The sequence below is a fragment of the Rhinolophus ferrumequinum genome, chromosome 10, assembly GCF_004115265.2.
Source record: "Rhinolophus ferrumequinum isolate MPI-CBG mRhiFer1 chromosome 10, mRhiFer1_v1.p, whole genome shotgun sequence".
Classification (NCBI taxonomy): domain Eukaryota; kingdom Metazoa; phylum Chordata; class Mammalia; order Chiroptera; family Rhinolophidae; genus Rhinolophus; species Rhinolophus ferrumequinum.
Genome location: NC_046293.1, coordinates 66,914,713 through 66,931,556, shown reverse-complemented (window position 1 = coordinate 66,931,556; position 16,844 = coordinate 66,914,713).

Here is a 16,844-nt window from a genome sequence, read left to right as displayed (position 1 = left end):
TTTCAATTGCCACACATGGGTGTGAGACCAACCCATTCCGCATCTCTGCCCCTCCTACTAGTTTCAGCATGATCTCTTCTGTATGTCCTTAGTTATAGGAGGTTTGTTCAACAAGGCTTCAGATGATTCTGAATGATGGTTGTTCTGTAGTTTAGTTGTAATTTTGATGTGTTCACAAGAAAAGGCAAGCAGAGCATTTACCTACTCTGCTGTCTTGACCAGAACTTCACTGAGGGAGTAGATGTTAAGTGTCCTCACAACATAAAAGGGTAATTTTTGAGGTGATGCATATGTTAATTAGGTTGATAATGGTAATCATTTCCCAATATCTATGTATATCAAATTATGACATTATTCACCTTAAATACATATAACTTTTATTTACCAATCATACTTCAATAAATCTGGAAAAAAAACAAAGATAAGTGAGGGAAAATATGTTTATGACTAATCATGAATATGAACCTTTAAAACTGACATTTCTCTAATTTACCCAAGGAGGAAAAAAAAAATCATTTTTTTCAGGTGATTTTAATTCTGATTTTCTTTAATTTGCTTTCTGGGCATCTATGGTAGGCGATATTGTGAAAATGCCTTTAAAAACAATAAATTTATCATTCCATAAGGCTTATTTGCAAGTCATGTTGTTTATTTAGTACTGAAAGTTAAAAACTCCCTTTATAGTTAGTAAGTGATCAGCTGTGACAGTTGACTGCAAAAAGGAGAATTCCTGAAAAAGAAGGGAAGATATGAATCCTTTCTGGGAAAAGTTAGTCTGAAAACAAGTTCTAAAAACTCAATAATTTCTCTAGGGATAGAGGGTTGAATTTTGTCAAAACATTGGCTGCCTTCATTAAAAAAAAAAAAAAAAATCAACTGCCAAAATTGTAGTTAAAACCACTGAGAGCTGTCTAGAATCAACCAGATGGCAGCCTACCTGCCTTGATGAAACTGAAAAATTAAAACAACATGTGAGTAGGAACACACAAAAAAGAAAAAGCTCTTTAATACCCCTGTTCGTCTTGGAGCACTTTTTAAAGGAGCAAAAATATACAGGGCTACAGCCTAAGTTTAATGCATGATTTAGTGATATTTTGAGCCAAGAATAAATTCTTCAAAAATAATCCAATGGATAAGTCAAGAATAAAAGGCAAAGATTGATCTTTGGTATGAAATAAAGTTGAGTTTCAAATATTCAGCAAATGCTTCTCTATGAAATTACTTAGTACTACATGGACAAGTGTGAAACACTATACATTTGATGTTATGACTGATGCAGAAAACGAGTAGTTTCTAGGTCCTTTGAAATTTATTTTTATTCAGTTAGTTTACAGATTTGAATATCCACTGTGTGCTAGGTGCTAAGGGTACAAGAAGATATAGTTTCTTGCCAACTTCAACCTTTTGGTTTAGATCAGGATCATCAAACTATGGCCAAACCTGGCCCCTCACCTGTTTTGTTAACAAAGTTTTATTGGGGCACAGTCATGCTTATTTGTTTGCATATTGTTTACGGCTGCTTTCATGCTACAAAGGCAGAGTGATTGTTGCAACAGAACCTACGTATATGTCCCTTAAAGCCTAAGCTATTTATTGTCCGACCTTTTACAGAAAAAGTTTGCTGACCTTGGTCCAGTTTCTTTCTGAAGTAGTAAATCTAAATGGAGAAAGTAAAGAAAAGACACAGAAATATCAACCCCATGTATTTTGTACAAAACCCACAATGACGTATATATAGTAAATGCTAAAAAAATATTTAAGTGGATAGGAAATACCTTTTGCTAGCTAGCTCAAATAGTTATAACATCAGGTTAACAAGTCCAAAACCATGTACTTGGTCCTCATGTGGGATAGTTATCTTCTCTCTAGTTATTACACTCTAGTCTATGAACACAAACGTAACCATTAATCCCAGGGGACTATGCCACAGATTCATGGTGTGAATTATAAGGGTAAAAGGTGAAAGAGTGTAACTTAGTCAATGCAAATTTTTCAACATGGCAGAACAAATAACTTAAAACATAACCCTTTCTGATGCTGGTCTCACAGTGTCTTTGTGCATTAAACTGAGAAAGAAGTATTAGAGAGGAGAATGGCCGAGAGAAAAGAGACTGCAACCAAAATGGCAGCACGTCTAAGATAGTGTTTCTGCTTAGTGGGGGTGGCTGTCATCACAGCCAGATCACTATCCCCTTGGAAGATGTTTTAGTTGAGAAAATTCAAGATTTTCATCTTGGGAGAAAAAATGCAGGGCCAGGGGCCTAGTGCCACCTCTCATCACTAAACAGCAAGTTTAAGAATCTCCAGTATTAGTCCTCTGGCCTTGAACCATCTAGAGAAACCTGCTTCTAACTTTGGGCTGTGAAGTAGAGGAGTCACAGGGAGGATGTGGGATGTTAATGTTAAGGGACGTGAATTTCTTGTTTGCACAGGATGATGACTCCATCACCACCTCCACGCTGCCATGAGTGCATCTGTGGAAGCCTGCCAACCTTGTAAGGGCTTGGAGGAAGCAACTAGCTTTCCACTGCAATGTCTAACTAGACGAGAGACACTGATTATTTCAAATCCAGGAAATTGGGGCTAACACTATTCCTGTACTCCTTATGTCACAGGCAGAGGCTAAGCTTACTGCCTATGCAAAATACTAACAACTGATTTTAAAGTGGCTGGGATAAATGGCCTCAATAGCAAAGTTTTGGGAGAGACAGTGAGAAAACGAACCATTCTTTAATTCATTGACTCATCAAAGAATGCAAGATCTCATTTTCTTCAATTAAATTAGCTTTGCTTGTTCATAATGTGATTTACGATATTAAACTTGGTGAAACATATAAATTGTCTGGTTTTCAGTAAATAGAGGTGACCAATTCAAGGAAATGGCTTCACATGATCCAGGAAAAATCAAGTCAATGCTGAGAGAGAGAGAGAGAGAGAGAGAGAGAGAGAGAGAGAGAGACGACATTACAGCAGAGTAGATTTGTTTAAAATGAGGAAGCTTAGTGAATTAGGCAAACTATCTGGTTTCAGGATTTTGGCCTTCAACCTGGGCATCATGAGCTCATTGCTGTGTCGCTCTAAGTTAGCTTCCTGCTGTTGCTTTGTCTTGAAAGTTTTTTGTTTTTTTTTTTTAAAACAAAATTAACATCCAATTGACTAAATGTATAGCTCTCTCCATTCTCTTTTACTTAAAAAAGTAAATGGGATTTGAGGAAATTCAGTTTCTTTCCTAGAAAAATATCTCCGTAATAAAATTTATACTACTTAATAGATAGTTGTGAAGTGCAAATATAGGCACAAAAATGCAAATATATAAACACAAAATGATTTTTTCCCCTTCTGTTCTTATAAGCTTGTTCTTATTGATGTTTCTTGTTAGTTCTTTTTCAGCTCTCTGTCCAGTTTGGTTGAGTCAACCAGCAGGGTGGCTCTAACTTTCCATCCTTCCTAAGATCAGGGGGAAGGATGCTTTCTCTGACACTGTTTTCCTTCTTTTCTAAAAATTGGGATTATTCTAATGCCTAATGAGGTTCCTCATGAAGATTAAGAACACAGTGCATATAAAACAGTTAGCAGAGTGACTAGTACAATAATTAATAGAATATTAATTATTATAATTGAAAGTCCAAAATAAAATGTAGCAAACATCTCCCTACCCAAATAGTGATTGTGAACTGAGGGGCTGTGCCCCTCGCTGGAAATCAGAGTTTGTGGGTTTAAATTTCCATATGGGATTCTCAATGTTTAATTCAGCGGAATCGAGACTATTTTTCTGAGTGGGAATGATTTCTGTTCTTCTGAAATCCCAGATCCCCTGGGTATGGTTGGATGCTTTATCCTGAGATCTGGGGTGAGCAGAGAGGAAGTGGAGGGGCCTTATCGTCCCAGGAAAGGACAGTTTGGCTGCCCTTCACTGTCTTTCATTCAAGATGATTTTTATGTTATGTCTAGGACCCAGCCAAGAGGCATGATGATAAAGACAGGGAGAAGCTAGGGATTGCTGTTGGAATGTATGTGTGTACTGTCAGTTAGAATGAGTATATTGTGAAGGGAATATGACACAGTCTGGAAGGGCAAATTATTCACTTACTTACTGTAATTTTATTTAATAACAATGGAGCAGTTGGGTGAGTGGTACCACCAGGGAGCTTTTTAGAAAAGAATGAGGAGGTGTGGTTGAGGATGCGTGCTATGCCCATTTTGTGGTGTGCTTTATGTGGCTTATCTCATGTGAGCCTCGCCACAACCGCAGGAGATAGATATGATTACTTCAGTTCACCATGTATTATTACTTCACTCTCACAAATAAAGGCTATGAGAGGTTAAGCAATTCTTCTGAGACCACATACAAGTAAATGGCAGGGTTGGAATTACTATTCAGTTTTCAAACTGTCAAGTTCGTGTCCTTTGATTTTATTTTTTAATTATAAAATATTGTCTCCTTTAAAATAAGATGAGCAGACAAAAAGCAGGAAACACAGAGAGATACTTCATATGCTAAATACCTGGGATTCTGGGTTAAGAAACAGCTTTGAAGAAAACCCCTAAAGTTTAGGGCACAAGGAACTGAAAGTGGGATTTGTAATTGGGGAGTCAGTAGGAGCCCCCTTCTCCAGCACTCTGAAGCGAGGCTGGCACTTCAGAAACTGCTGAATTGGATCTTTGTACACCTTCTCTTCCAGTCATTGGATGCAACTGCCTCTGGGGCCTGGGCAAGACTTTGGGAGAGATGCCTCCCTTTACCCAGGGGCAGTTTTCTGAAAGGGGCTCAGCTCTGAGCTGTCTACAGGCAACACTGTTGGTATGTGGACAGGGGGCTGCAGGCGGCACACCACACAGCATCCCCCACAGCTCTGTTGTTCCAGGTAACCATCCACTTACATCCTCCACTAGCCCTTTCCATCATTGCTTCCTTCTCCTACCTCAGTCCTTCAGTTTAGGGGACAGAACAGTCCATTTACTGTGTGCTTGGCACTGTGGTAGGTACCGTGTTTCCCTGAAAATAAGACCAGGTCTTATATTAAGTTTTGCTCCAAAAGAAACGTGAGGGCTTATGTTCAGGGGGGGGGGCATCCTGAAAAATCATGCTAGGGCTTATTTCCAGGTTAGGTCTTATTTTCCGGGAAGCACGGTATGTTACATATATCATCTTATTTAACCCTAAAGCAGTTCTAGGAAATAGGAGGAAACTGAGGTTTATAGAATACCTTGCCCAAGGTGCCAAGAGCCAGAGCTAGGTTCCCAGTGCAAGGCAGTTTCCGGCCAAAGGTCATGCTCCTCCCATACCTTGGTTTTATTTCTTTCTTGTTCTCATCATCTCTATTCTATTTACAGTTTCCAATACTGCCATTTCTCAGATTCCTTCAGCAGATATCTCTAAAATATGCCTTACTACATAGCTTTTTGGAAATGTGTTTATTTTATTTAAAAATACTTACAACATACCTTTTAATACACTATTTAATTTGCAGGGAGCAAATTAAAATCTGGTAATCGTCAAGGACCTATACATATTAAGGTGAAGACAAAATAATTTCATTATGTTTATCAGAAGCTCATTAATTTAATTTTGAATCTCTTCATCAAAAATCCTTATAATATAATAAAAACAAATATTTAGATTGGGATCAGTTTCTTAGACCTCATATAATAAGTCATTAAAATTCGGTCTTCCCTTAGCTTTTAATAGTAACTTGGAGAATCACCTCTTGAAAGCAGTAACATAATCAGAGGAGTTTACCTGACTATAGTATATTGGGAAGGTTTAAAAAAAAATAACACTAGTAAAATGAAGTCAATTTAGTAATTCATGAAAGATAATTTCCTCATCTTGAATTCTCCTGTGAATTTTCTAGCCCAAAACAGATCATAGTTGTTTTTTTTTCTTTTAAAAAGAAGTTCTCCAAAGAGGACATACAGGTGGCTAATAGACATACGAAAAGATGATCAACATCACCAATAATTAGAGAAGTGCAAATTAAAACCAAAATGAGATATCACCTCGTACCTGTCAGAATGGCTATCATCTATAAATCAACGAACACCAAGTGTTGGCGAGGATGTGGAGAAAAGCGAACCCTCATGCGCTGTTGGTGGGATGTCAAATTGGTGCAGCCACTGTGGAAAACAGTATGGAGATTCCTCAAAAAAATTAAAATAGAATTACCTTACGACCCAGCAATTCTACTTCTGGGTATTTACCTGAAGAAATTCAAAACACTAATTCAGAAAGATATAGGCATCTCTGTGTTCATTGCAGCATTATTTACAATAGCCAAGATATGGAAGCAATCTAAATATCCACCAATAGACAACAGGATAAAAAAGAGGTGATACATGTATGCAATGGAGTATAACTTGGCCATAAAAAAGAATGAAATTTTACCATTTACAACAACATGGATGGACCTGGAGGGTATTATACTAGTGAAATAAGTCATACAGAGAAAGACAAAATACTATATGATTTCACTTATTTGTGGAATCTAAAGAACAAAATAAATAAACAGAGCAAAACAGAAGCAGACTCATAGATACAGAGAACAAACTGATGTTTTGCAGTTACAAAATAGTCATGGGATGTAAAGTACAGAATAGAAAATATAGTGAATAATATGGTAATAACTATGCATGTTGCCATGTGGGTACTAGACTTACCAGGGGGATCACCTCATAAGTTACAGAAACGTCTGACCACAATGCTATATACCTAAAACTAATATGATATTGAATGTCAACTATAATTGAAAAAATAATAATAAAAAATTTAAAAAGTGCTAAAGGGGGAAAATATTTCTTGGTCAAATTCCTTTTTTTCACAGAATTTTTTGATAGTTTAAGTTTTTTTTTAATTTTTTTATTTTTTACCAATTTCTGGTCCTTTCCTTATTTCCACTGAAATCTTTAAGATATCTTTGAAAATGTATGTGTCAGTCCTACACATTGTCTCTGAAACATATTGCTGTGAATCCAACTTTCACACCAGTGACTGTTCCCTCCTACTGTAAAAGGTAATGTAAGTCTTTAGTACTCTTTGGCCACTAAACTTCCAAGTCTAGGGAGCTACTGGCTTTCTCTACTCATTTATCAAATCACCCAGTCCTTCTTATTACAGAGATGCCTCTGTAGAATGTTGAAAAATCTTAATTACCTTTATGGAAGAAGCTATTTTTCTATTTTGTGCGTTTCTTTAGAAAGACTGGATTTAAGAAACAAAACCCATCTTTCAAAGCCAATGTCATGGTGCTCAATAGAGAAATGTGCCAAAGTCCTAGGCAAAAGTCTACAGCCATATGCCACTTTTTCCTCCACTCTCGGACAATAGAAGAAGTGATGACTGGTTTCTGATCTTTCTTTCTAGGGTAGTTCACTCATGCTCCTCACAATTGGAGCTAGGTTCTTGGGCAGGCTCTCCCCAGGATCCTTCTCTGCTCAAGTTCCTTCAAGGTTTAGTTCATACAGACTGGCGGTCCAGCATTAGAGCAAAATAACTTCTGGAAGGCTTTCTTTGTTTCTTTAACGCCACCTTCTTCTCCATTCTTTTATTTCATTTAAAACCAATAGTGTTTTTTCAGTACCTTACTGGTTAAGCATTTTCCATCGGTACCTCAAAAAAGAAAGTGTTTTTGAGTTTTGACCACCCTGATTAGTAAAAACATTGAAGCACAAAATGATTTAAAGTTTGTATGCTTTAAAGATCAAGTAATGTAATTAAAAAATACCCTTTGTTCTTAGTTTTAAGTGTAGGAAAATGTTGAGGTTAATTCGCTGACCATGTGGGATAATTTGACTCTCAATCAGTAAATTTAAAAGATCTTTCATAACATAAAAAAGATTCAGCCCTGCCAAGGACAAATGACTGGCACTGAAATTCCTTTGTTAGCTTAAGTCATTGATATGTAAAACAAAAGAAAATTCTTTGGCAGAAAGCAGAGGAATGTCCAGATGGTTTCTATCTATTTTCTCATTGATTGTATAATTAAAATCCCCTTTAATCATCAGAAAAATTGAGATAGAATGTTTGTAATAGAACAGTACTGTGTTTTAAAAAAATAGTTCTTCTGTGGTAGGTTCACAAGTATGAAGTACTGGCAGCAACTAATTTGTGAATTTGCCCTATGAAAAGAAGATATCCACATAGTTCACTAGCCTATTTGTAGCCTTATGTTTGTTGTGCCAGATAAGATCAAACAGTAATCCATTAAGATGAATATGAATTGGCAATGGTCACCTGATTTTCAGGCAATATTTCCCTTTACCTGAAGCAGGATTCACGCCTTTGATGAATTAAAAGGTAGACTGGTTCGTTTGTGAGGTTAGTTACTAATGAAAGCACCAATAAGCTACGTAGTTAGTAAACTACTTATAGTTCATATCATCAGCAATTAGAGGATGGAATTTATTTACCTGGGGAACCCTGACCTAATCTTGCTGAACTATATTCTGTGAAATGATTTGCTTCATGATCGACATGAATGACATTGGTCACCAGGACTACGTTACCACGTGTTTCTTCTACATTCCATCTACTGATCACTAGATTGTATATTATTACTCTTACATAAAAATGTGCGTATATATGCATGCTTTCAGTTAGTGGCTGACTATCTTTTTAGGTTGAGTGACTACTTAGAAACGTCTCTGCATCTATACCTATATCTATACCTGTACCAGTATCTTTATCTATAATCTATATCTAATATCTATCTATATCTATATATCATTTATCTTCTTGATTGATAAATGGTATCAGTAATGTTTTTAAAATGGAAAACAAATAAACCAAGACAAAAATTCTAGTGATTGACCTGTAATTTCTGGGGTCTTTTGATCTTTCTCGCTCTCTCTCTCTCGCTCTTTCTTTCACATAGTAGTGATTTCCAAGGTCTTTACATTGGTCCAAGGAATGAGACAATATTTTAATGATTTTTTTGGATGCCAATGAGGCAAAATACAGGAACATAGGATCTCTTTCCCATAAGTTCTGGGCAAAGGCTATAGGGGTAAAATAATGGCAGACCCAGTCCTACAGAGAAAGCAGTATTGTTCTAGTTGCTGGGTTCAGGGAGAAGGACTGGGTAAGAATATGGAGAGGGTTTAGTTTTCTGTGGTTCAGTGCAAGCCTGAGAGGTTCCTGATGGGTAGTGACTCACAAACAAGGAGCTAAAGGCCCAGGAGGGGAGGGCAGGAAGCACAGGTCCAAATACCTGCTATGCTTATTAAATAGTACTGTAAACCATGTGCAGTGCTAAGGATTTCTCACAGATTATCTCATTTAACAGCTAGAGATGGATACTATCGTTACCTTCATTCCATATATGAGGATAGCAAAGGGTCAGGGAAATTAGGTAGTTTGGAGGATCTGCAATTGAAATCTGGGTAATTTCACTTGAGCGGCAAACCTATGTGGGCCATTACATTGTTCTGCCTCAAAGTGTAAACAGTATCGTCATTGCATAAACAAGCAAAGGTGCTCATCATCATTCTAATTAGGTCTTTGAAAGATCCGTATCAATACCAGGGAATATTCCTACAATAAACATTGCAAGGAAGAGAGCTGCTGTCTGCTAAAGTTGGCTGGTTTCTGCTCTTCTCCCTGAGCCTTGGTGGTTCCCTAGGGAGTGATGATTACAGCAAAGATAGGAAAAGCAATGGGCAGTACTCAGGGTTTGACCTGTGATGACTGCTTGCCAGTTGCAAGAATGCCTCAAGACCTGCTCTGTATTTCCAAACCAACATTTATTTTTTTGTAGGTTTGGTATGGTTTTGGTGGGTATCTGACTATCGTTTCAGTTGACTGATAACTTCGAGCCCTGTGGTGATCCTACAATGTGACCCATGATGGAAGGCAGGTTACTATTACTATATATAACTCATCAATTCTTCATCCCACATTCTCCTCGTCCCCCCATATTTTAACATCTCTAAGTCAGGATGTCTCTCACAATTGATTGTGTGTGTGTGTCTAGTTTAATTGTCAGTGTTTTTTTTCTTAGTGGCACATAAAATAATCTCACAGCTTAAAAAATGATGGTGTGAATACAGTATTCATATCCAATACAGTATTGGATGCAACGAATACAGTATCTATTTTACAGCAGCAAATTTGGAAATGAAATCATTTCTTGTAAGTTATGTAAGTGGGGATTTGTTGTGACATGTGATGGCTATTTGTTGAAGAAATCTGTTTTGCTTTCATCCTAGGCAAGCTTGGTTTACATTTTCCAACCGTCTTTGCAGTTAAGTTTGGCATGAGACATAGTTCTGGACCATGGAATAGAGATGAATATCTGGACCCATCGAAATCACTTGCTTTTCTCCATGTTTTCTTTTCCCCAGTCTGCCAACTGGATACCAATGTCCAGGGCAACCCTGGGAGCCACCTGTTGAAGGTGGCTGAACTTCTGTCATTTTGATTCATGAATGACGGTGTGGAGGAGAGCTGCCTTCCTTCCCCCACTTTCTCTAGTCTACTGATTGACTTTATGTGAGTGAGAGATAAACTTACATTGGGTTAAGCCACCAAAATTTTGGGATTAATATGTTGCAAATAGATGTTTCTTTAATTAGCACACTGATAAAGCTGTGATTCCAACTTTGTCATTCTCATCCAAAATTAGCATATCCTAAAGTTAACAGGTATTATACTGAATACAGATTTCCATGGTGAAAGGAGTTTGGGAAACAGTTGAGCAAGTTTTCCCAAGTAAGACTTTTGAAAGCCATGCCAGTATGCAATGTGCATCTCTAAGAAAGTGTCCGTGGGGAGAGAGTCCCAGAGGGCAGTTTCTAGGCTCTCGGCCTCATATGGAAAGGTGCTGGTTTGGGGAGTAGATGGCCGTCAGCTGTGACTAGTTGGCCATCAGCTGTTACCGGTTAGCCATTAGCAACCGATATAACTGCCGTGGCTACGCTAGGGGGTGGGTTGTTTGGCAGAGAAGCCGACGGCGGATTGCGGATCGCGGATCGCGTGGAGCCTGCTTCCTGTGTCTCCAACCCAGCCGCCAGCGAGAATATAGAGGTATGACTCCCCTATCCATGGCTCCGTGGGTGTTCCTTTTTGGCCTCACCATATCCTTCGTTCTTGTGCGGGGAGCGGGAGCTGAGACCTCGCATGACAGTGTCATATGCAGTTTTGATAGCTATCTGTGACTGACACTGACTCTATATGACAGACCTCTTTTAATGACATTAAGTCATGTCTGTATAAAAATGTGTCACTTTGTAGAGGGCCATATTCTTTATGGAGGTAAACACATTTAAAATTATACTTATAAAGAAACCTCTCTAATCTTCATGATTTTTGGGTGTTATATTTTCCAGACTAGTCAGTAAATTTTGAATCCATTCAAGGGACTTAATTACAGTATAACACATTTTGCTTAAGTTATAAAATGATAATTTTTATTAAAATGCTTTTGAGGACAGAGTTAGAGGTTTTCTTAATTACCACTGTATTCATAGTTCCCTAGCACAAGGGGCATTCAGAAAACACTTGCTATTCTAGTTAAAGAGGTAGCATGGTGTAATGGGATGAATGTTGAATTTGATGTCAAAAAGTGTCCCTAGTATGGGACCTATGAACCTTAATTTCCTTATTTATAAAATAAAGGTAATGATATTACTCCATTTACTTTAAAGGATTCTGTGATGATCAAATGAAACAATAATATTTCATGTTATTAAATATGGGCACTTTGCAAAACTATATATAATGTAAGATATTAGCACTACTACTGGAATTAAATACTTAGTGTTCAGTAGACTGTATTTAAAACATATATTTTCCTACAATTGTTAGGCTTTGGTACAGACATTATGTTACATATAGATGATAAAACTGAATCATATGTTTCTTCCCCTTGGAACATGAGGAAAGTTGAAATGCAGTAAAACTGATGTGCTCATTCTTGCTCAGCTCCCAGAGCCATTTGGTGTTCTGGGCATACCAGATAGTCACATGGAAATGCATTCAGCAAGTATCTGAAAGAAGGATATAAAGAACTCCAGGAGGACCAGGAAAAATTAGTTAAAAACCACAAGATGAATAATCTTTTAGATGATCTATCTGGGAAAAACAATTTAAGTTTTGAAATCTTTTTACTTCCCTTCTGAATTCTGTCTCTTTGCCTTAGAGTGAGCAACACGGTAATAATCAAAAACAGATTAATGTTTGAGTAAGTGTCCTTCATGTCAACCCCCGATTTCCCTTTGGTTCTATATAAGAAAGGGTTCATTACTTCCATTGGCATAAGCTTCTCATTTTGAGAAGTACTTGGATGAAATGCGTCCTGTGGTACTAGCCTTCTCCTCGTGAATGCACTTCGTATATTGGATGTGTTGCCGAGTGTATTTGGAACCTCTTTAAGTGTTAGCAGTGAAATTATCTTAGATTGCTTTCTTTCAAACATAGATCTTTCGTCACTGCTGGATCAGATGTTTTTATTGCCAAATGACAGGGCCACATGTGTGGGGTATTTTCAGGCAGCAATGTATGGTGCTGCAGCAAGAGAAGGGAGTAGAGCTCTTAGGTTTTCGTAATGGACTGAATGTCTTACTCCCTTTTCCAAGAAACAATTCCAGAAACAAAATGTTTTCTCCTGAGCTCAAATGAAAAGCAGATACAACAAAGGCTTTAAACTGAGAAAGAATAGATTCACTGGCATCAGGTACTGAAGGAATTGCACATTATTTAGACTTCTCAAAAAATTGGCTATGCTTGTTAGCTGGGGGTCCAAAAATTCTCTGGAAATTATTGTCTATGTTAACCATAAAACTACTAAACAGTTTATTATTGTCAAATTCACTTAAAATGGATAACCTTGATCTCTAAGTGATTCCCTTTTGGGAATCGCCTGTGGGAAGAATATATTTTAGAAGTCCATTGTTAAGCATTTCAATAAATCAATATGATTGAGGAAAATTTGATATTCCTATGGAAATTTCCATGCTTTTATTGCTCTTTCCATATTATTAAGATGAGTGATTCCTATGCTAAAGGATCTAGGACTAGCGTTTTCTCAGTTTAAGGTTTATGAAAACTGATGGAAAGAATGTTACTGTGGAAAGTCATTTGTTTTCCTTAGTCTGCATTATTTATCCTCTTACTCTCCAAGTTTACCTTAAACTCCTGTCAACTTAAATTAGTTCTTTTATCCAATCACAGATATAGCCTACATATTTACCATGAGAAGGATGCACGCCCCAAATATTTGTTTGCGTTAGTTTTCTGATGCAGCCTTATAAAAGTTATTGTTGAGATCATATATTCTGTATAGATTTTAGCTATAGGTAAACAACTATCCTTGTTTGTCCAGGACTGATGCGTTTCCTGGACACAGGACAGTTTTCTGCAAACGGGAACAGTTAGTCATCCTAGTGTATTAATAATGTACATTAAAATTATGTGAAAAATACCTAACCTAACAGCACAACGTTAATTATGAACTATATATCCCCAGTAAGTCTTCATCTTTTTTTTTTAGGGATTGACATTAGATTGAACTCATTCTTTGAGGTATTGCTTATTTAATTACTGATCATTTTAACAAAGATAAGGATATTTCAGAGTTTTAAAAAACGTGATTTGTCTATTTACATTACTATGTCCCCAAAATAGAATTTGTTGGAAACTTTCTATATTCTTAGTTTTAATTCAATAAGATTTAAGAATTTACAGATCAAGAACTTCATTAAGAAATATTTTTCAGTGGTTTATTTTCCAGTTGCTTATTTTCTATGCTGAGATATTTACTTTTAGAGGTCATTAAACCTATTTCTACTTCTTTGTGAATTTGAGCATAGTAATTATACAGTTAATTCTTCATGTACTGTTTTTGCTGAGAATCAGACACAGGTTTTACATGTCTGAAAAATAAATTTCTTGTCAACACTCCTTACTCTTTTTTATTTTCCCAGAGCTCTGGTTTGTAAAACAGGCCTGACGTGTGTTGGCTTTCTCTTATTGATGACTCTGCTCCTTCCCATGAAATGCTGTAATCTGAAGAGCTTCACGCATCCCAAATATTGGCTATTTTAAGATTTGTTCTATTGAGACATAGCATGTGGAGCAAAGGGTACCTACCAGATTTGTGGAGACTTTGAGCTTGAAAGAACAATCTTAGAAAAAAGACTCTCCTTTTCTTAAAGTTTAATCTTAAAGGGCTTTCCTACTTTCAGAGTTGAAAAGAATCAATTTTGCCTTAGAGGAGTAAAGTGGGTCATAATATTGAACATAAGAAGATTATAAAAGCATATTAATTCACTCTGACTATCGCTAATTGTTTCATTGTGTGGACACACCTAACTGGTCCATTTCCTCCTGCTGATGGAACATGGAATGACATCTATTGATTGCTTACGTCATTCCTGAAGGAACTGAGAGGAAATAGGTCTGTCTGGTTTCCCTCTCTAGGAACTCATGGAAATAGATGTTCTAATATTATGTGACAGGAGGTGCCAATAGATGGCCATAATAAATGATATCATTTGTAGTACCTGGTTTTTTCTTGTGTAGTTCATGGGCTATTTTGCCATACTACATATTATCAAGACCTCAACTGCCCTCTGTGGCTTTCTAGTGAGCAGACCCTTATCTAAAAAAGAGCCAAGAGTTGAACTGAATGTCATGTCAGGTATCAGGTAGAACACTACTTCTAGGAAGAACTATTACCATTTCCTTTGTAGGTCCTTTCTAGAATCAATTTCTCTCTCTCTCTCTCTTTCTCTCTCTCTCTCTCTCTCTCTCTCTCTCTCTCTCCCCCCCTCTCTCTCTCTCTCTATATATATATATATAAAATGTAATAATTACATTTAAAATATTTTAAAATGAATTACATTTAAAATATTTCAGTTTTTTTGTATTTAGTATACTTAATATTTTGAGTATTCATATTATATTTATATTTTTTCCAATGGAAAATGACACATTTTAATTATATAACAAAGAGCTTTTCATGATAATAATTTATATCTATAGATCCATGTCTTGAGTCTGAAATAGATAGATAAATAGAAGTATAGCTAAATAGATAATCTTCTATAAGGGAATAGCGCTGCCTGCTACTAACTCTTAGCAGTATTGCATGTTGCCTGTCCCTACTTAATGATTCAATTGTCTATCCAGGATTCATACCTGACAGCTGCACAATAAATGTTATTTGTTTTTTATGTTTGAAGAGCAAATTTATTTGTTTTTCTTTGGATGGTAATGGGAAAACTGGGAAATGTGAATTTGAATCCCTAATGACAATCCTTAAGAATTTGCTTCTAGAGCATTTTTTTTTTTTTATGGTTGATAGTCTTCTCTTCTCTTTTATGGTTGATAGTCTTCTTTGTACCTTCTCTGAAGGTACACCCACCTTCTCTTAGGGTGTACTTGTTATGTACACCCTAAGAAATGTAAATCACACATTATCTTTGTTCAGAATTTGAACATCTTCTGGGGTTTTCTCTCTAGCAAATTGTGCCTTAATCACATGCTAAACTATTCATTTCAACCTGTCTGCAGTTTCTCAGATAGAATCATGGAGGAAACCTGAAGTGGTTGATGGTTAACTGTTCTCCGGACATTCTTGAATATATTGTGGGTGTAGCTAAGTACCCATGACCACGGTACCAGACGAAATTAATCATCAGGGCTGTGCAAAAGTAGGCGGAGGTTCTAAAAAGGCAATGAATAAACATTGCCTCTCCTAATAGCATCTTTTGTCAGGCATACTGTTTCAAAGGCAAGCATAATAGTTCTTCACCAGACTTTAATACTGAAACAAATTAACCATCCTGTATTTGTGTAGCCCAAAGGAAAGGATTCTGTCTTTCTCCCTTTATTGAGATAAATGAATTAGGCATGAAAGGTCCCTAAAAATTCCTGTTTTTCACAATTTCTACTGGGGAAGAAAATCTGAGGAATTTGACATCTTGGTGAAAGAGGAGCTAGTGAAATACATGAAAACGAAGCTGGAGAAAGTGGTACCAGTGGTGTACTTTGTGACCTAATGCGTTCTGAGTCCATCATGTCTTTTCAACTTCTCTTTAGGTTGAAAAGAACTTGCTGTGCTTTGACAAATAAAAATTGTATTTTGGTTGTACAACATAATTTTTTAAGGTGTACAATGTGATGACTTAATATATGTATATATTGTGAAATGATTGCCACAGTCAAGTTAATTAACCTATCCATTACCTCATATAGTTACCATTTTTTTTTTTGAAGGAAAATTTGATACTCATGGAATTTTCAATGCTTTTATTGTGCGTATGTGGTGAGAACACTTAAGATCTACTCTCCCTCAGCAAATTTCAAGTATACAATATGGTATTGTTAATTACAGTTATATACAGAGTGGGAGAATATATTTGCAAAACATATCTAATAAAAAGTTAGTATATATAAGGAATACACACACACACACACACACACACACACACGAGTTATTGAACTCATTTGACTCAAAAGTAAAAAATAAAAACAAAAGTAACAAAGGACTTGAATAGACATTTTTCCAAAGAAGAGATTCAGAGGACCAACAGGTACATGAAAAGGTCCACACATCACTAATCATAAGGAAAATGCAAATAAGAACCACAATGAGATATCACCTTACATCTGTTAGAATGGTTATCATCGAGAAGACAAGAGATAACAAGTGTTGGCGAGGAGAAAAGGAAATCCTTGTGCACTGTTGGTGGGAATGTCAATTGGTACAGCCACTGTGGAAAACAGTATGGAGATTTCTCAAAAAATTAAAAACAGAACTATTATATGATCCAGCAATTCCATTTCTGGGTGTATAGCCACAGGAAATAAACTTGCTATTCTTTGACTGTGCTAAGATCTCATGCTA